This window comes from Sorex araneus, chromosome 5 (genome assembly GCF_027595985.1).
Source record: "Sorex araneus isolate mSorAra2 chromosome 5, mSorAra2.pri, whole genome shotgun sequence".
NCBI lineage: Eukaryota > Metazoa > Chordata > Mammalia > Eulipotyphla > Soricidae > Sorex > Sorex araneus.
Genome location: NC_073306.1, coordinates 197,955,648 through 197,976,276, shown reverse-complemented (window position 1 = coordinate 197,976,276; position 20,629 = coordinate 197,955,648).

Sequence of the window (20,629 nt, the reverse complement as noted above, 5' to 3'; positions counted from 1 at the left end):
CCTGCTTCTCCCTGATCAGGCTTCCGTGCCTGCCTGCTTGCAGGGTGACTGGAAGAAGCCAATCCTATGTGCTGGGGGAAAAGGCAGGTGGGATGGAGAAGAGACCACTAAGTAATTGATGGTTGGAGGGATCACTCAGGATGGTAGATATGTGCTGAAAGTAGACTATAGACCAAACATGATACTGCTTGGTGCCTATATTGCAAACCATAACACCCAAAACACAACATCCAAAAGGAGAGAGTAAGAGGGAATGTGTCTGCCACAGAGGCAGGGTGTGGGAAAGGGTGGGGGTGGCGGGAGGGACACTGGGAGCATTGGTGGTAGAGAATGGGCACTGGGGGAAGGATGGGTACTTGAACACTGTTCAATTGAAACATAATCATGAAAATTTGTTAGTCTGTAATAGTATCTCATGGTGATTCATTAAAATATAAAAAAATGAAAAGTATAATTGAAAAAAAGAAGCCACTTCATCCTTCCATGGGAATCAACAGTCACCTCATTCTCTTGTTACTACAAAGTCTACTTCCCAAATCCTCCAGCTTTACTCTGTTCCCAGGTGAAATTTCCAAGGATGGGGTGCAAGGTTCTTCTCCCCCAGGGTGTGAATATATGATACATAAGCTGCTAAGATCTCATCTTTCTCCTGCCAGGCATGCCTGTATTTAACAGTCCTCCTAATCTCAGTGGGGAAATACTTCCCTTAGCAATGAACTGGAGGAGACCATTCAGACAAGGATGAAATGGGGATGCCACCGATCTGTGGAACAGCACTCAAATTCATGTGTTTCTGAACTGATAGAGTCCACTCTATGCACTTATTAAAGAATCACAGAAAAGGTAGAAATGCTCCAGGTAATTTGTGGGCATTAAATCCTAGACATGAGAGAAGCTTTTATTTATATAAGAACGAAGCCTCAACCTTTAACAACATATTAGTAATCTCTTATAGAAGGACGTAATGACTCCTTAGGTGAAAAACAATTTTCAAAATTTCAAAATTTCAAAATTTTGAACAAGCTTCACACACTCTCCTCTAAGAAAGTACTTTGAGCATTTTCAGGGGTTTATTCATAATGAACAATACAAAATAAATTATTTTGATTCTGCTTGGGACATGGGTTGAGGTTCGGGATGGAAACATCCAAAAAATGGTGGTGGGAAGGTGCCATGGTGGTGGGATTGGTGTTCAAATATTAAATGTATTCAGATATTGTGAACTACTTTTTAAAAATAAAATAAAATTATAATAAAAAAGAATGGTGCATGGTGCCCCACCGCCCGACTTTTATTTATTTATTTATTTATCTATTTATTTATTTATTTATTTATTTATTTATGTTTTAGTTTTGGATCACATCTGGCAATGATCAGGGCTAATTCCTGGCTCTATAATAGAAATTGTTCCTGGCAGTACTTAAGGGACCATATGGGGTGCTATGGATCAAACCCTGGTCAGCTGCTTGCAAGACAAGTGCTTTCTACCTGCTGAATATCTCTCCAGCCTCTCCATTTGTTTTTTGTTTGTTTTGTTTGGGAGCCACACCCAGCGATGCCCAGAGATTACCACTGGCTCTGCACTAAAAATAATTCCTGGTGGGCACTGGTAAAGGGATGGGTTATTGAACTTTGTAAGGGAGAAACATGAGCACAAAAATGTATAAATCTGTAACTGTACCCTCATGTTGACTCACTAATTAAAAATAAACTATTAAATTTAAAAAAATTTAAAAAAAATTAAAAATGATTCCTGGAATAGGGGCGTGGGGGTTCTGGTGATCACAAGTATGACCTGAACTCTGGGCACCTCCAGGAATGATCTTTGAGCACAGAAATGAAAGTAGACCCTGAGAACAGACCCAAACAAATAAAAGACAACTCTTGTACAACTTGATATTTTAGAAAATGGGGGTTTGAAGTTCAGAATCTATCATTCTGGACTGGTCACTTAATTGATCCTTGAGTGTGAAGAAGTTGCAGGACATCTCAGTTCATTTCTTTGCTTGTGGGACCTTCCCCATGGGACTGTGTTGAGTTTTAAACAAGTCACATGTAAATCAAATTAATATAACTACTAGTTGTTATTATCAGAAAGAAGTAACCCTGTAAACCTTTAATACCTGGGCTCATATTGTATTTTTAATTTATTCAGGTTGTAAGAATCCAGGGAACCTGGACTCTGGATTCTGTATCTTGATGGGTCTAAGATTCCATCCAAAGCTGGCGGGGCTTTTGAAGGAAGACTGATAGGAATTGAAGAAACCCAGTGAGCAGAAGTAGAACATGAGATAGGTAGCAAAGAGTCAAAAGAAGCTTTACTCCTCCTACTTCCGTGGAGAGTGCCTCATCATTCAAGCCCTGGATGTTCCAGAAGTGTTGACCATTGCCATGTGAGGGGCTGAATGCTGCCTCTCTTCTCTGAAGCTCTACTGCACCTACCCTCCCTTGCTTTGCAGCTACTTCCACATATACCTTTTACTACTGGCTTTTACTCTCCTTGAAGGAAATAACTCAACTTTATTATCCCTTTATTATCTTAAAAAATTCACTAAACTTATCATAGAGGGGGATGCAGAGAATGGGAATAACTTATGCAGACAATGGGAATAACTGAGCCTTTGACATATTAATTACTTTGGGTGTGAGTAGGAAAACAAGCCGTGCTGCCTTCCTATGGAAACTCAAAATACAATGACCCAACTAAATGGTCCTTTATTTTTTGCTCAGAAATCTGTGGTTCATTCTAAAATACAAGTTAAGGAGCAAGGAGCCCTCATGTGTGACTTTCTTATTCCCTAGCAATTTGTCTCTATTTGCATCGTCAAAGTTGTTGACAGTGGGCATAGTGGAAGGATGCTGCTTCCTTTTAGAAATGATATCCACCAATACCCCATTTGCCAACACTTCATCTAGAGAGAAAAATTGTCCACAGATAGAATAGCCATTTGTTCTCCAATACTGAGGAATTAAAAGGAAGGATGGAGAGAAATGTTCTGGGGATAGAGTTAGCATTGTTTACACACCTTATAATCCTGGAATATTTACTCCACACCTGCTCTGTGGGCTTAAGTGCTTTATAAGCATGATAATTCGAGGAAGAGAGTATGGGAAGCTGACTCCAGCCCTCTCCCTTACTGGAGACACATTATGTGCCCAGTTCTCTGAACCAGGTGATCTGTGACTGACGCCACATTTTCCTAGGAAGTCACAGGTCTTTGGGAGTTTTTTTGGGTTTTCAGCCAAATAGCCTGTAATAACTGCAACTTAAAAGCATTTTTTCCTCTGTGGAAGAAAAATGTACAAGGGACAGGGAGCTAGAATTACATGCAAAGAATGGTATGTTCTCTTAAAAGTAAATGTGCATATTTAGTTTTCTGATGCAGTTTTATAAATATCAAGAGCATTTCAGTATTCTCTGAGAGAACTTCAATCCTAACTTAGAATGTAAATGTCTACTTGAAAAATCATTTACAACCCCGATGGACAGCTCTACAAATGCACAGGAGACTTTCTAATGCAGGACTTTTCTCTTTTTGACTCATGAAAACTTTTTAATTAAACAAATTTAAGAGAGAAAAGTTTTCCTGATGTGAATGTTGAAAATAAGTGTCAATAAAACCAACAGTTCATGCTCTTTGATAGTCTGTAGCCGTTAGGATAGGCAGCTGGTAATTTTACAGTCAGAATAGCATTCCTTTTTCTCCTTAAGTTTTCCATGGGTCACAAAATTTAGGTCTAATGAAATCTACTTCTATGTGGCCACGAAGGATTCACTTACTTTTTTCTTAGCTCATTAATCGCATTTGGGAATAATTGCCCTGATATGTCCATTAACTAGAACTTTGATGTTTGAAGTACGAGGTCAAGGAAGAAATATTTTCAGAAGTTTTATCATAAAACACGTCATATGAAAAAAGTTCAGTAATCTGCTTGTCTCTCTTTCACACACACACACACACATACACAAAGCAACTTTTTAAATACCTCCAAGAAGCCTGCATATATATGCTTTTGTTGAATCTTTTCTACTTATGTTAGAGGATGTGGTAGCTAAAATAGAGTTCTTTTGTCAGTCACTGGCGTATTTCTCTAAAATATGCAATGCAAACAAGCTTTGATGGTTATAATGATTAAGTTACTGTGATATCCAAATTAAACATTTTTTCTCTGTGACTTTTAGAAAAACACTTTTATGTCTGTGAGAATGGCTCGGTACTCATGCAGTACAGAGTAACTGTCTACATGAGGTCAGCATTTGAACTCGTCCATTCAGGGCATTGCGCTCCCCATCACCGCACCCGTTAAGAACCTGAGTGGAACAAAAATGAAAGATTGCAGTAAAATGAAAATGACCTTCTTTTCCCTGATTTCACTACTTTTCCCTGACCTTCTTTTTCCTGATTTTACTACTTGAGCATAAACATCTCATCTGATCTTGTCTGTCCTTGGATAGTGACTTTTTCATCTACTCTCTTGGTTCATAGACACAGACCAAGTTACATGGTTGACTTTCCTTGATCCTTAGTTTACAAATGCAAATTATGGGACACTGTACTGTTGTGTGGGCCAATTCCTTATAATAAATAATGAATATCATATATATGTGTGTGTATATGTGTGTGTGTGTGTGTGCATACACGCTGGTGAAACTGAAACTGAAGATTGTCACCCAGACCACAGCACATGGACAGAAGCCATCACTCTTTCCCTCTCATGAATCTTCCTTCCTGGAGGGTAGTCTCTGATGGGGAACTATGGTAGTGGGTTGCTTGTTCATATATTTCTCCTTCCTGAAGTACATGCTTCCTATCTAAAAATCATGTGACCTCCTTTACTTAACACATTCTTTTCTTTCTTTTTTTTTAATTTTTATTTTTTTATCAAATCACCATGAAGAAAGTTACAAAGCTTTCAGGTTTTAGTCTGTCATACAATGATCAAACCCCCATCCCTTCACGAGTGCCCATGTTCCACCACCAAGAACCCCAGTATACCCCCCCTCCAATACACCCCCCACCTGTGTGGCTAATGATCTTCACTTTATTCTCTCTATACTTTAAAAAAAATTTTTTTTTATTTTATTGAATCACCATGTGGAAAATTACAATGCTTTCAGGTTTAAGTCTCAATTATACAATGCTGAAACAACCATCCCTTTACCAGTGCCCATATTCCACCACCAAAAAAAGAAAATACCAAAAACCCAGTATACCTCCCATCCTGAGGCCCCCCTCACTGATAAATTTCACTTTTCACTTTACTTTCTCTTTACTTTGGTTACATTCAATATTTCAACAAAAACCTCACTATTATTGTTAGGAGTTCCCCACTAGAGTCAGACCTGTTGTGAAGAGATATGAGGTCTCTTCATATTTGAATTTCTGTATTTTAGCAACTAAGTTCAGGGAAATTTCTTCCAGGTACTGAGCAGGCATGGGGCCTGGCTTAGTTCTCAGTCTGGAGACATTCTGCAAGGAGCTGCCCATACTAAGAGTAGTTTAGCTGGCCTCTGGAGTCATGCTTGCCCACTTTTAGCACACGTCTTCCATCTGTTATGACAATGACTAACACATTCTTTACCTTCCCCCAATTCCTTTCACATCACCACTGATCTGTCCTTTGTTTCAGTATAGATGTGAAGATTGACAAGTCCCCAACAGCGCCCCCATACATCAGTCTCCTGTGCCTAGAGCAGTGTAGGTACTTATCAAGCACGTTCTGTCTGCTCAGGAAATTAGGAGACAATCCTTGATTATGATTATCACTACGCCTTTGTAGGATATCATTTGTTTGTCCTTTCTCCCTTGCCACAAAGAGTTTAGGTTTATCTGGTAATAATTTCTAAACATTTTAAGACAACATTGGTATGTTCTGTTCCCCTTGACAGAGGAAGCTTAGGTTTAACACAGTGCTCCCAAGGCACTTTCATTCCACTGCATTTATCTGTAAACTCTTCTCTATGTTTTCTTCCCCAACCGTTCTATCACCTTTCCCCCTTAATCAGACTCTGTTAACTTGTAAGGTCAGATTCCTCAGAAATCTATGATTTTATATTTATGAGTGAAATGTTGCCTTTCTCCTCTCCTTATGTCTTCTGAATAGTTTAGTTTAAAGCAATATCCTTTTGTGTATGGACAAAGGAAGACAGTTAATTTTATGCTCTTGTAACTTGGGATTTAATTGGCTTTGAATATTATTCATTTCTGGACATCTTTCTCGACTTAAGCCTCAGTTGCCCTTAGTTCCTAGCACCCCCAAATCAGGGTCCTGATGAGGGATTGAAGGGACCCAGGATAAGCTGTGAGCTACCCTGATGTCAATATAGGCCAGGCCAAAGCGCCACGATTCTTAACTATAAGTTAAGAGCTTGATCATGGACAAATGCTGTCATGATCCCAAGTAACAATGAGACTAGGACCCTGCTAGGGATAGGAAAGACTAATCTGGCCTGAGCACTGTAGTCTGAGATGGAAATGACCCCAGGAGAGCAATCCCATAAGTGTAATGTATCTCTTACTGTGTCCATACAAAATGACAAATATTATGAATGTATGCTTGGTGGACTAAGGAAAGGAGAAACGCACCCCTAGATGGTATTTTGCTCTTAGGTGGGTCATCTGCTGTATGAGAATCTGTCCTAGAAGCAGCATCCCCTGAGGGAAAGAATTGTGACCACACCTATGTGTAAGCCCCAACCCCTCATGCTGGGGGTTTAACTAGGCTGTAAGAGTGGGCGGTGTGGCTAGATCTGGGGGATCCAGATCCATATCCAGAGTGAGGAGAATGAAGTAGCATGGGGGAGGAAAAAGCAGGAGGAGAATCAGAGGAAAATGGAGATGGGAATGGAATAAACTGCAACTGAGACCAACCAGCCTGGCCCTCATTCCTTCCTTCGCCTGCCCATCGTGATCAACCTCCCTGAGGTCAGGGAGGCGGCATGAGACTACCAACTGTGGGAAGTGGCGGGGGGAGGGGGGAGATAGAGCCCTGTTGCCCCTTTCTTGTGGTTACACACGCCTTAGAGACTTATGCCTCATTACCATTTTAAATAGCCCTGTAGCACTGCTGTCCCATTGTTCATGGATTTGCTCAAGCAGGCACCATTAACGTCTCCATTGTGAGACTTGTTGTTACTGTTTTTGGCATATTGAATATGCCATGGGTAGAGCTTGCCAGGCTCTGCCATTCGGCAGGATACTCTCGTTAGCTTGCTGGGCTCCCCGAGAGGGACGAAGGAATTGAACACGGGTCAACCGAGTGCAAGGCAAATGCCCTACCTGTTGTGCTATCACTCCAGTCCAAATATAATAAATGATACATTTTTGTTTATTGGGCCCAAACAAGTGGTGCTCAAGACTGTATAAGGGATGGCTCCTCATGGTTCTTGAGGTACCATGTGCAATACTAGGGATTAAACCAAAGTTGGTTGCATGGAAGGCAAATGGCTTAACCCCTGTACCATGTCTCTGGTCCCCTGATTTAATTTTTTATTAGCCAAACCATAGATCATAAGAATTATTATTTTTTAATGTAATACTAGGATGGGGCTGATGGCTTATAAGGAAGTCTAGAGTTCAATCTCAGGTACTAAATCCTCCTACAAACACCACCAAAATGGACTCTAAACAACACGGTGTGTATCTCTCCTCAAACATTGAAAATTTGGGGACCAGAGGTAATTCTGGTAGCAAATAGAGCATTTGCCTTGCATGCAGATGACCTGGATTTGATCCCCAGCACCACATATGGTCCCCTTACCCTGCCAGTACTGATCCCTGATCACAGAGCCAAGAATAAGCCCTGAGCACCACTGGGTGTGGCAAGAAAACAGAAAATTATTAGCACACTATGATAAACATTTTTCTATGTACAATATGTGCTTTATGGTTATAGAGTATTTCATTACAATATATCAGTGAGAAATTAATTCAGATCCAGATGGGAGATAATTCCCTTACACTAGTTCACTGCATAGGAGTATTTTCCTCATATAATAAGACGTGTGAATCTGGAGCTCAGATGCAAGCTCTGTCAAGATAAATTTGAAAATAATACAAAGGAAAATAGATATAATTAAAGTTTATTGAGAGTATAATAATGGTTCATCTTAACAGGTCGAAACATTTTATCATCACATAGATACTGAGAAATGACTGGCAAACGTTGCGATTATTTCTCCTCTTGACAGCCATTAGAAAATAGAACTAAATGGGTTCTTGTTGTTTCCCTGAATAAATCAAACTAAAAGTTAACTAATGAGGAAAAATGGAAATTTTTTTGAAAAAGGAAACACAATGAAAATGCCCAGTGTCCCTTCAGTTTTTATTATTGTTACAACTGAGATAGCTAATGTATTTGCACAAGAAAATAAATAAATTTGCACACACACACGAGGGAAAGAAAAGATTTTATGTGATGGAAATATATTCTTGAAAAACTGCAAAAGCTACAAATTGAAAATCTACAAAGGAAACCAGTTTACAAAATGTAATAATCATTAACAGTCCTATTTCAGACAGTAATTAGAAAATATAACTAACGTTGCAGTAATAACAGCTAAATCTTTAAAATAAAGTTAAGAATCAGTATAAACTCCATTTGGAATTAAAAAAATAAAAAATTTTAAAAAGGTACTTAAAATAGAATTTACTAGTGTAAAGATCTAAGTATGTGAAGTCATAATGAATTTAATATTGCTTAAGAATAAAGTAGACCTGAAGAAGGTATAAAATTTTTTGTCACAGGACTCCTGCTATTACTTATTTTATTTTGGTTTTAACTTGTTTTGGGGGTCACACCGTCTGTGCTCAGGGCTTACACTTGACCCTGAGCCGAAAGGTCGCCCTAAAGTGCTGAGGGAAACATACGTGGTGCTAACGGCAAGCAAGGCCAGCGCCTGGCCCACGGTAGGATCTTTCCCTCCCCACCTTCCATCTTCTTTTTGTTGATTTTGCTTTGGTGGAGGGAACCCCTGGCCGTGCTCAGGGCTTACTCCTGCCTGTGTGCTCAGGACCTGTTTTATATATTTAAAGGCCCATTGTCCCTGTAGTAGAATGCTTCTACTTCTCCGGGTACTGTGGAATCTGTTCCAGACAAAGAGAGATAAAAAAGGATGGAGGATAAAAATAAGGACTAAAAACAATGGCCAATCTTAAAAAGCCTTAAGATACTCTATTTGGGGTGCATTGGGGGGCGCACACCTGGTGATGCTCAGGGTTCACTTCTGCCTCTGAACTCAGCAGTCACTCCTGGAGGTGCTCAGGGGACCATATGGGATGCTGGGGATCCAACCCCAGATCAACCCTCCGGGTCAGCTACGTCCAAGGCAAACACCCTACCCACTGTACTATCTCTCCTCCCCTAAAAACCTTACAATTTCTTTTTTTTCCTCTTGAGTCACACCCAGAAATGCTGGGGTTACTCTTGGATCCGCACTCAGGAACTACTCCTGGTGGTGCTCGGGGGACCATATGGGATGTGGAAGATCTAAGCGTGATTGGCACGTGCAAGGCAAACGCCCTCCCCGCTGAACTATTGTCCAGCTACAATCTTAAAGGTGTTTACACCTGAGAGCGCCAAGTTTTGGGGAAGGGGAGAGGGGAATGAACAGGCTGACTGGGAGCAGCAGGGAAACATAGGTGAGGGCGATCAAGCACTGGGTGGTGCTAAGGGAGGTAGCAGAATGTGCTAAGACCAGAACTGAATTAACAAATAATGAGGACAGAGATGGAAGGAGCAAAGGAATGTGGCCTCAGCGGTGACATAAGGGCCATATAAGGGTGGAGGGCCATAGGCACCTCAGTGGAAGAGATGTGCAGTAAGTCTACACCAATATCAGAAATATGAGTGTTATTGTAACCATAGCAATTAGCTGTAATAAAATACAAAAAAAAAATGTAAGTGCTTTCCGTTAAAGAATTGAGCACATGTTTTAGCATAGCATGTAGATAGCACAGCAAAATACACTGAATTCAGTAGGCTAACTGGTTTTAGGTTTTGGGGTTTATTTTCCCCCATGACTTCCTTCAGACCCTCTTTCTGCTCTCTCAAACTCGCCACGTACTCCCTGGCTTACACTCACAGGCCCTTGCATAGGTACTTTCCCACGGGAACAGAGACAGCAGTTGAGGCCGTGCATCGCACCCGGCATCACTAGACGGTGGGACTATAACTTATCCATCCGTCCACTCCTCTCGCTCAGCTTTCCTCTCCTCCGCGGCTCCAGCGTTTCTCTGCCTTCAGCATTCTCCCTGGAGAAACAGACATCAGTGCCCTGGCTCCCGTAACCTCACCCTGTCCTGCACCGTTTCCTCTTTCTCATAGGAGCTCCTGGGCTTGTGCTGTCACGGTTGGAGGGTGAGGGGCTGCGGGGCGTTTCTCTAGTAGCAGCTCTGGAAATCTCGCCTTACATAGCTGAGGCGGAGAGAAGAGGACACCCAACTCCTCCTTCACTTGACCTGTCTAGTGGCTCCCCTCTGGAGGGTAACGTTTGCTCACATGGAATTAAGATGGAATTATAGCCTCATACCCCGCGTAGAAGTTGTTTAGAACATAGTTCTTTAGACGGTATAGAAACTTACTACCAGTAGGCTTAGCTTCAAGGAATTAGAAAAAGCACAGAGTGCCGAGATATCCGGGAAGGTCCTCTGAAGAGTATAGAAGGTTAGTGGGAGACGTTGCTGCATGCGGTTGAGAAACGCTGCGGGGACGTCGAGGAGGGGCTGCAGAGGACCCCAGGGAAGCACTTTCTCAAGTTTCTCGCTACATGGAGGTGAATGTCTCCCAAAGCAATGATTCCACAAGCTGCACTGTGGGGGCCGCTTGATACAATTCCTCAGTTGTCCCCCAAATAGTCTTTTTAATTCATGAAGAGATAACTAGAGGGATTCCTTATTTTAAAGCAAACATATGTCAAGTCTTTATAGATTCCAATTAAAAAGGCGTGTGAGAAAATGAATGAGACGGGCGGGCCACAGCCATAGTATAGCCAGAGGGAGTCTGCCTGGCATGTAGCCACCCGGGTTCGATCCCCAGCATGCACATGGTCCCAGGAGCCCACCAGGAGTGACCCCTGAGTGCAGAGCCAGTAGTAAACCCTAAGAATAGTCAAATGTGCTCCTAAAACAAGAAAAACAGAGACCAGACGGACAGAAAAAAAAAAGTAAAAGAAAAAGATAAGAGAAAATTAATGAGAAATATCTTCTTCTTCTTCTTCTTCTTCTTCTTCTTTTTTTTGCTTTTTGGGTCACACCTGGCAACGCACAGGGGTTACTCTTGGCTCTGCACTCAGGAATCACCCCTGGCTCAGGAGACCATATGGGATGCTGGGAATCGAACCCGGGTCGGTCGCATGCAAGGCAAATGCCCTACCCGTTGTACTATGGCTCCAGCCCCGAGAAATATCTTTTTTGCATGGAAAATCTTCACTCAGACTGGCCCCTGAGCTTTTTTGTTCTGCAGCCCCCCACGTTCTGCCTGCTCTGGTCAGACGCGTCGTGAAATGGGCACAGGTTTGCTGGCATTCCGGTGAGGACAGAGACGGATGAAGTGTGAGTTTGTTGATGTTCACTCGGTATTTTTAGACCACACTTAGCAAAAGTGGGCACAGCACGAGGTTCGTGCCTGTGTAAGAATGAAGCTTCAGCTCCCTCCTGTGAGAGTCGCTTCCTGAGGCGCGTCCAGTTTCTCCCGCTCCCCTGCTGCAGCCCGGCCCGGCTATGGGGATTGCTCACGGAATCTCGCCTCAGTGCTCTCAGGAGCCGTCGGATGTGTGCCAAGGTTTGCTGGGTCGTCTGTCAGAAAAGGTGGTCTAAATTGTTCAATTATAAATAAATGAACCGTGTTTCTAAATTGATGTCGATTTTTTGGGTCCATTTTAGGAAGTGACAGCAGAGCACTTCTGAACCACAGCTGCTGCCTCTGCCCTGGAGACCACAGCTTACGGGCAGTTCTCCTGGCATGCTCTCCCAACTGCCCGCGCAGCAGCTCCTGGTCAGCCTCTCTTCAAATATCTCCAAATGGCCCTCTAGCGCCCCCATGCCCACCCCCCTCCATTCTTTCAAAGGGAATCCAGGTCTTCAAGACCGAAAGGCCAGTGTGCCTGTGCTTTTCCCTTATTTGTTTCTCCATCCCTGCGTAATGATATACTTTCTGCAGTTCTTAAAGCTTTATTTATCCAATTTTTATTATCAGAAGACTTTTAGAATAAATCCCTATATACCCTCTCCCTGAGAACTCCCTTTTTTTTCCTGCTAAAAAGTCTTTACTTTTAAGCAAGGCTGTTGCCTCTCTAAGAGCTTAATGGAAAGACCACATATACACAGATAAGATGAAGAGTACAAACATTACCATATCATTCTAAGCAGTAGATGCATTAACGTACATGTGCAGTGTGGATCTTGATATCCAGTAATTATTTTTTAAATGGACTTCAAAAGAAATTAACTGATAGATTACTGATTTTTGGTAACATGGTGGATTACTATGGACAACATTTTTGCTAAAAACGAAACTGGATAAATTTTTTTTTTTTTTTTTTTTTTTTTCTTTTTGGGTTACACCTGGTGATGCACAGGGGTTATTCCTGGCTCTGCACTCAAGAACCACCCCTGGTCGTGCTCATGGGACCATATGGGATGCTTGGATTTGAACCCGGGTCGGCCGCGTGCAAGGCAAACGCCCTACCCGCTGTGCTATCTCTCCAGCCCCTGGATAAATATTTTTAAAATAATATTTTTAAATGTGTTACTGATCTAGCACTCAATAATAAATGAGGAATCTGAAGCCTGAGTTGAATATATACTTGTCTAAAATAAAAAGTTTTCATTAACTGCTAGGAGACAAACTTCATTAAGGCAATAGTTCATCCATTTTGTTCATAATTCCATTCTTTACACGTAGAATAAATAGTAGGTAAAAGAAGCAATATTATAGCAATAAAAATTATGTACTGAATCAACAAGTAAAAAAATACCAGAAGAGTCAGGGAGTGGAAGGTATTGATATCAGTTATCTGCCTTTTGGCTAAGATTAAATATGGAGTAGAAGGTGGTAGAAAAACAAGAAATCTAGAATAATCCATTATAGCAATAAATAAGAATTAAAGGATCATAATGAACTCTAGTCTACATAATAATGACATAGATGGACACACAGAAATATTTATCACTGTCACTGTATCACTGTCATCCTGTTGCTCATCGATTTGCTCTTGTGGGCACAAGTACTTCTCCATTCATCCCTGCCACATTCAGGGGAATGAGACCCATTATTGTTACTGTTTTTAGCATATTGGATATGCCACAGGTATAAATAAATAAATATTTACAGATAGGATACATATAATTACTTTGTTAAGTGAGAGACAGTAACAATACCACACTAGCACACAATAGTAATAATACTACACTAGCACATAAGCATACTCATCATCTACATGAGCTAATGCCATTAACCAATAAAAGGACCCAGAGATTCTTGAAGATTGATAAATTCTAGGACTGGAGTAGAAAACATGCAAGATGAGTCCTTTGTATCTTGTAGTGCCAGAGAATAAGGAGATGTTAAAACATCCCTTCTGCAGCCCCACCCTATAATGATAAGGGCAGAGAGGGGGAAGTCAAAGGAAATAGGCTTGTACTCATAGAGCATCCAATGCTCAAACTCTAGAACAATTTGATCAAGGAGTTAAAGTATTACTGGAGTAAACTCAAATAAAATACATGTTCAATAGTTCAAGCTTATATAAACACTGACCTAAATGAATAAATAAATGGAAGCGATAATACAAATATCCATGGAGAATAATTTCAAGTAAATTATGTATCTAGTCTACGCACAAAAGGGTCAGTGAAAACCTTTAAAATAGGGGCTACATAATACCCATCTGATAAGGGATTAATATCCAGGATATACATGATACTTGTAGAATTGTATAAGAAAAAAACCTCCAACCCCATCAAAAAATGGGGAGAAGAAATGAACAGAAGTTTCCTCAAAAAAGAAATACAAATGGCCAAAAGGCACATGAAAAAATGCTCCACATCACTAGTCATCAGGGAGATGCAAACCAAAAAACAATGAGATATCATCTCATACCACAGAGACTGGCACACATTCAAAAGAACAAAAGCAACCAGTGCTGGTATGGATGTGGGGAAAAAGGGATGCTCCTTCACTGTTGGTGGGAATGCCAACTGGTCCAGCCTTTCTGAAAAACAATATGGACAGTCCTTCAAAAACTAGAAATTGAGCTTCCATATGATCCCGCAATACCACTTCTGGGAATATATCCTGAGGATGCAAAAGAGCACAGTAGAAATGACATATGTACCTATATATTCATTGCAGCACTGTTTACAATAGCCAGAATATGGAAACAACACGAGTGTCCTAAAACAGATGACTGGTTAAAGAAACTTTGGTACATCTGCACAATGGAATACTATGCAGCTGTTAGGAGACAGGAAGTCATGAAATTTGTTTATAAATGGATAAACATGGAGAGTATCATGCTAAGTAAATGAGTCAGAAACAGAGGGACAGATATAGAGGGACTGAACTCATTTGTGGAGTGTAGGGTAGCATCACATGAGGCTGACACCCAAGGATGGTAGATACAAGGGCCAGGGGGATTGCAGCTGGAAGACTGCTTCATGAGCAGAGGGGAGAAGGCAGATGGAATAGAGAAGGGATCACTAAGAAAATGATGGCTAGAGGAACCAGTTGGGATGGGAGACGCATGCCGAAAGTAGATAATGGACCAAACATGATGACTTCTCAGTGTCTGTGTTGCAAGCTATAATGCCCAAAAGTAGAGAAAGAGTATGGGGAATATTGTCTGCTTTAGAGGCAGGGGGAGAGTGGGAAAGGGGAGGTATACCCGGGATATTGGTGGTGGGGAATGTGCACTGGTGGAGGGATGGGTGTTTGATCATTGTGAGATTGTAACCCAAACATGGAAGCTTGTAACTATCTCACGGTGATTCAATAAAATTTTTTAAAAATTAAAAAAATAAAATAGGGGCTATACATGGGTGTAAAAAACTATGTACTCTGAAGGGTGTGTGCTCACAGGCTCTCCATGTGGCTCTGTCTCACCCCCACCACCACCCCTGCTCTCTGAGTTCGGTGCTCTGAAGCCGCTGTGTATGTGCTGGATCAGGATGGCTATTGGCCAAGGACAAGGAAAGGAAGAACAAGGACCAAGCTGGTTGCTGATCAATCTTTGGTCTCTGTCATCTCATGCACTCTTCCTTCCTAGTTCCACATTCCTCCATCCCTGCTCTCAGGATTCTCTCCTCTCTTCACTAGTCTCTCCCCTTACTTGTCTCTCTCCATCTTGCCCTCTAGGCTACACACAGTCTGGTAGCAAAATCAACATAAGAAAGCCCTTCCTAGAGGGCCAACCAGGTTCAAAGGAAACACCACCTAGGGGCATTCCAAAGCCCTTCCTGTCCACAGGCGAAATACCTCTTAAGGTATTTTTCTCCTTTCCTCAGTCCAAAAACTCAATCAACATCTTAATACTAGTTATTTTTGTATGGACACAGTAAGAGATACATTGAGGCTTGTAGGGCAGCTCTCCTGGGAACATCTTGCCATAGACTCAGACCACAGCACTCAGGCCAGATTAATCATTCCTCACCCTAGCAGGGTCTGAATCTAGTTATTACTTTTTGGTTCATGACAGCATTTGTCCATGACCAAGCTCTTAACTTATAGTTAAGCATTAGGCACCTTGGCCAGGTCCATCTTGATGCCAGGGTAGCATATAACTCACCGCTTGCCCTGGGTCCATCCCGCCCTTCATTGGGACCCTGATTTTGGGGGTGCTAGGAAGTAAGGGCAGCTGAGGCTTAGGTCAAGAGAACAGATGCCCAGGAGGAAAATATCATGTAGAGTCAAAGGACTCCCAGGTTACAAAAACACAGCATTTGCTACAGTGTTCCTGTGCCCATACAAAAGAACTTGGCTCTGAATAAACCATGCAAAGGACTCAAGGAAAAGACAAAAAAAAAATATTTACAAGTCAACAGAACACCAAGAAAGAAGTTACAAATAAACAGAGGAATGGGAGCAATGTGATGGGAATAACCCAATAAACTTAAACTGCCTGATTCTAGGTTATCTTACATATGGGGACTTATTTCAGGGAAAGGAAATGGAAAAAGTAGAGAAAGTGGGAAAAAGTAACTTTACAATGGAGAAAACAGGAAAACTGTGCCTCATCCAGGTAAGCAAGATTAACATTATTAATCATAATATTGTTGATAGCACAAATAGTAGATATAACATGCTGAAAAGTCATTTAAACGTCACTTTAATTTTTCTTCCTGAAGTCCATAGTTCCAGTCTATTAATGAAGAACAAAATTAGATGAGTTGCAATGATGAAATGATTTACAAAATACCTGCTCAGGCTTTGCTCTAAAACTCTCAGGGTTAGGACCTGGAGCTATAGCACAGCTGGTAGCTGGTAGCACAGCTCACTTGGGAAGATCCTTGGCACCTCATGTGGTCAGGAGCCAGGAGGAAGGTGTGAGTACAACCTGGTGTGAGCCAAAAGCAAAAACAAAAAATAATGTCAAGGTCTGCAAATATTAGGAAAAGTCTGGAAAAGTACTACAATAAGAGATATCTAGGAACATCTGATGAAGAAAGCAAAACAATCATTTTCAAATAGGACCTCAAAGCAGTGAAGGACCATTAAGAAAAAGTGAAGGAAACAGAATAAACCATGGAATCTCAGCAACAGCGATGCAGCAATTCTGCTTTTTTTCCATTGTGATAAATATTCTGCTCTAACGTCAGTTCTTAACAGTAGGGGCTGTTGATGTGGGGTATAAGGAGACTTGATTATTTTTTCGCAACTTTTCTGTGTACCCAAAACTATCATACAGAAAAAAAAGTTTGTTTAAAAAGAGAAAGTTGATTTTTTTTTTTGCTTTTTGGGTCACACCCAGCAATGCACAGGGGTTACTCCTGGCTCATGCACTCAGGAATTACTCCTGTTGGTGCTCAGGGGACCATATGGGATGCTGGGAATCGAACCCGGGTTGACCGCATGCAAGGCAAATGCCCTACGCGCTGTGCTATTGCTCCAGCCCCCAAGAAAGTTGAATTTTACATAGGCAGGGGTCAGAGAGAGAACACACATGTATGTACTCATGCCTGCATTCACGCTGCCCACCGGGTGCCTTCTTCACTACCCCATTACCCTAGATTCCGCTCCCAAGTCCTGCCAGAAGTGACCCCTGAGTGCAGAGTCAGGAGTAAGACTTGAACATGGCCAGGTGCGGCCCCTGAACAAACTAACAAAAGCATTTCAATAATGAAATTATGCTAAAGTGTTTCTGCATTTTGGGGGACATAATATCAATGTAAAATTATTTTTTCCCAAAGTGCTAGAAACAAAAGCTGACAGTAAATGAAAAACTGAAATAACAGAGACATTGGGGAACATTTTCAAGGACCTGCCATGAGTTCGCATTGTTTGGGGGAGCTGGGGTTGCCCTTAACATCTGCTTGCTGTGAAGAAGGCTGCAGCAAGTATGGGTGCAGAGACATCTGTTCAATTTCCTGCTTTCAGTTCCGGGCATGAATCCAGAAGTGGAATTTTGGGTCACATGGCAGCTGTACTTCTATGCATTTGAGACACTGCCATATTTTTTTCCATAGTGACAACACCATTCTACATTCCCACCTTTGCACCGCTTTTACTTTTCCCCAAATTATTACCAATGCTTAAGAAAAAAAATAAAATTTAATAGCTATAGTAATGGATGTGAACTAGTTTCTTTTTGGTTTTCCCTTGTGTTTTCCTAGTTCCAGATTCAAAATTTTGAGCATTTTTTATGTGCTTGTTGCTTGTTGGTCATACGCATTATCTTCTTTAGAGAAATGAATATCTAAATCCTCTGCCCATGTTTAAAATCATACTGTCTTATATATGCTTTCTTTGATTCTACGAGCTGATTTTCCCTCTCTTCATTGCCCAAATAATGTTTTAAAAAGTTAAAAATTACAAGGAGGGGGATATTAACTGTTCAAAAAATTATAGATCAATTTAACATTCAATGATTTTTAAAATAACTGAACTTGAAACTTGAGTCTCATGTCTTTTCCAGAACTTAATCTAAAATGTGATTCACAACTTTAAATGTGAAAATGTTAAAAAACAAAGTTTTAAGAAAAAGGAGAAAAACCTTTAGATGACTAAGCAAAAGCTCCTGGACTTGAGCTCAGTACAGCTGTTAGGGACTTGTCTACCTGAACTGCATCATGGACATCACTTGGTCCCTTGAGAATTGCTGGCTGCATTCTGGAGACTCCAAGCCTTGCTGGGGGAAACAAGGGCTACTGTAGGGGCCAAGCAGGTCACATCCTCTCATCCTTGCTTTGATCAGAAACGAGGCCGGATTGGCCAAGAATCCCTGGACCTCCTGAGTCTAGCTTGAGAGGCCCTTTTCTGGCCTTTCCCCTTCACCCCCCCCCCAAGCTCCTGGAGTTTATTCCAAATGTTTGTACATCAAAGTTGAACTTGATAAATTGGCTTTATCAAAACGGAAATATTTTCTTTATAATGACCCTGTTAAGAGAATTAAAAACAAACGATACACTTAAAAAATATAATGCAAGCCACATATTTGACAAAGACTAATATTTAGAGTATATAAACAATTCTTCAAACAGCAAACAATTTAGTTAGGAGAAGACATGAAGAGATATTTTACTGAAGATGATATCACATAAGAAAACATTAATACCTTTAACCATTAAAGAATTGTGTATTAAAACTACTATATATACCCTATATATGTGAGTGTATGTATATATACACATAATTATCACTGATTAGATATTAGAATGGCTTACATAAAAGACAGTTACAGACCCAAATATTAGTAAGGATGATAGAAAATGATGATACTTTCATTGTTGGGAGCCAGGAGGGCAAGACTGGGGGACATATAACAAGTACTTTGTGAAGTTTGGTATTTTCTTTAAGAAGTCAGACCTATAATTTATCCTGTAATCCTTGGAATTTATTCCAGAGAGACAGACAATTGACTTCAAACCAAAAATATTCACACACGTGTTTATATAGCTTATTTTCAAAAGTCCCAAACTTAAAATTACTTAGGTGATGACCACTGAAAAAAGATGCAAACAAGTGACGGTACATTTATGTTATGGACCACAACTCAGCATAGGAAGAAAAAAACCTTGTTGATAAACACAACAATCTGATGATTTTTCAAAATATTGTGATGGGTGGGTTGAAAAAAGAATTCCAAAAGTCACATACTTTGGGATTCCATTCATGTAACAAAATTTTTGAAATGACAAACTTGTGTAAGTTTGTCACACATATCAAAAAGATTAGTGGTTTATTTGTATAAGGTGAGGGGGTAGAGAAATTAGGTACCCAGATCATGAAAATATGATAAAAATGTTCTGCATCCTTTTGTATTTTATTGAGAAAACTCTTAACCTGCCTGGATATGAACCTGTTTTGCAAGGTACTTTCAGCGATAGAACCTGAGTAAAATGTACAACATATCTCTCTATAATGTTTCTTACCGTTTATAATTATATTAAAACTTTAAATTAACGAGAATATTAGTCTGTAAAAGCAAAGGGTGTTTTCTAGCGATAAACTGCAAACAGGCCTAATAGTTGTGGAATAAAGACCGAACAACATTACTTACAAGAAAAAAGTTCCATGCCTTAAAAAATAACTTGAAATACACATTTTCTAAAGTCCTTTAGAATATTTTTATCACTCACATCTAAACTCACAGAAGATTAGGTACCTTGGAGGAAATTATGTAGAGATGAGGAAAGGCTCAAAGGTGGGACAGTTTGCCTTTTTCTCTGTAGACCTTAGACTCTGCCACAAGAGGGCACACTTATTCCAGGTATAGTGGACTAAGGGCAAAGGGATCTTGAAATGTGAATAGAGATGCTTTTAAGATGCTGTTTCAAAAATCAACATTTTAACTGAATACTTACTCCAGGTAAAATAGTCGTAGTTAGTTTTTAACTATATTAAATATTTTGAGGAAAACTGTCAATTTCTACAAAAATCAAGAAGGAAATGGGACATAAAAGGTGTGCAAGATAGTTCTGATTGGGATTTAGTCTCAGAGGTCCCTAATTTAGTCTTCTTCTGTGGAGATATGTATGTACTTACAACAGCTCCTACTTCCATACAAACAGATACTGGGAACTGATGTGCCATGCTTTATATGTATACACACACATTTATATATAGCACTGTAGCTCTGTCCTCCCATTGTTCACCGATTTGCTTGAGCGGGCACCAGTAGCGTCTCCATTGTGAGACTTGTTACTGTTTTTGGCATATTGAATATGCCACAGGGAGCTTACCAGGCTCTGCCATGCGGGTGGGATATTCTTGGTAGCTTGCTGGGCTCTCCGAGAGGGATGGAGGAATCTTATACTATAATATATATATATATATATATATTTTATATATATTATATATATATTCGCAAGGATGTGTTAGAAGGCTCTCCGGGTGGTGCTCTCTCTGTCTCTCTCTCTCTCTTTCTCTCTCTCTCTCTCACCTCCTGCATTCGGTGTTCTCGAGCTGCTTCTCC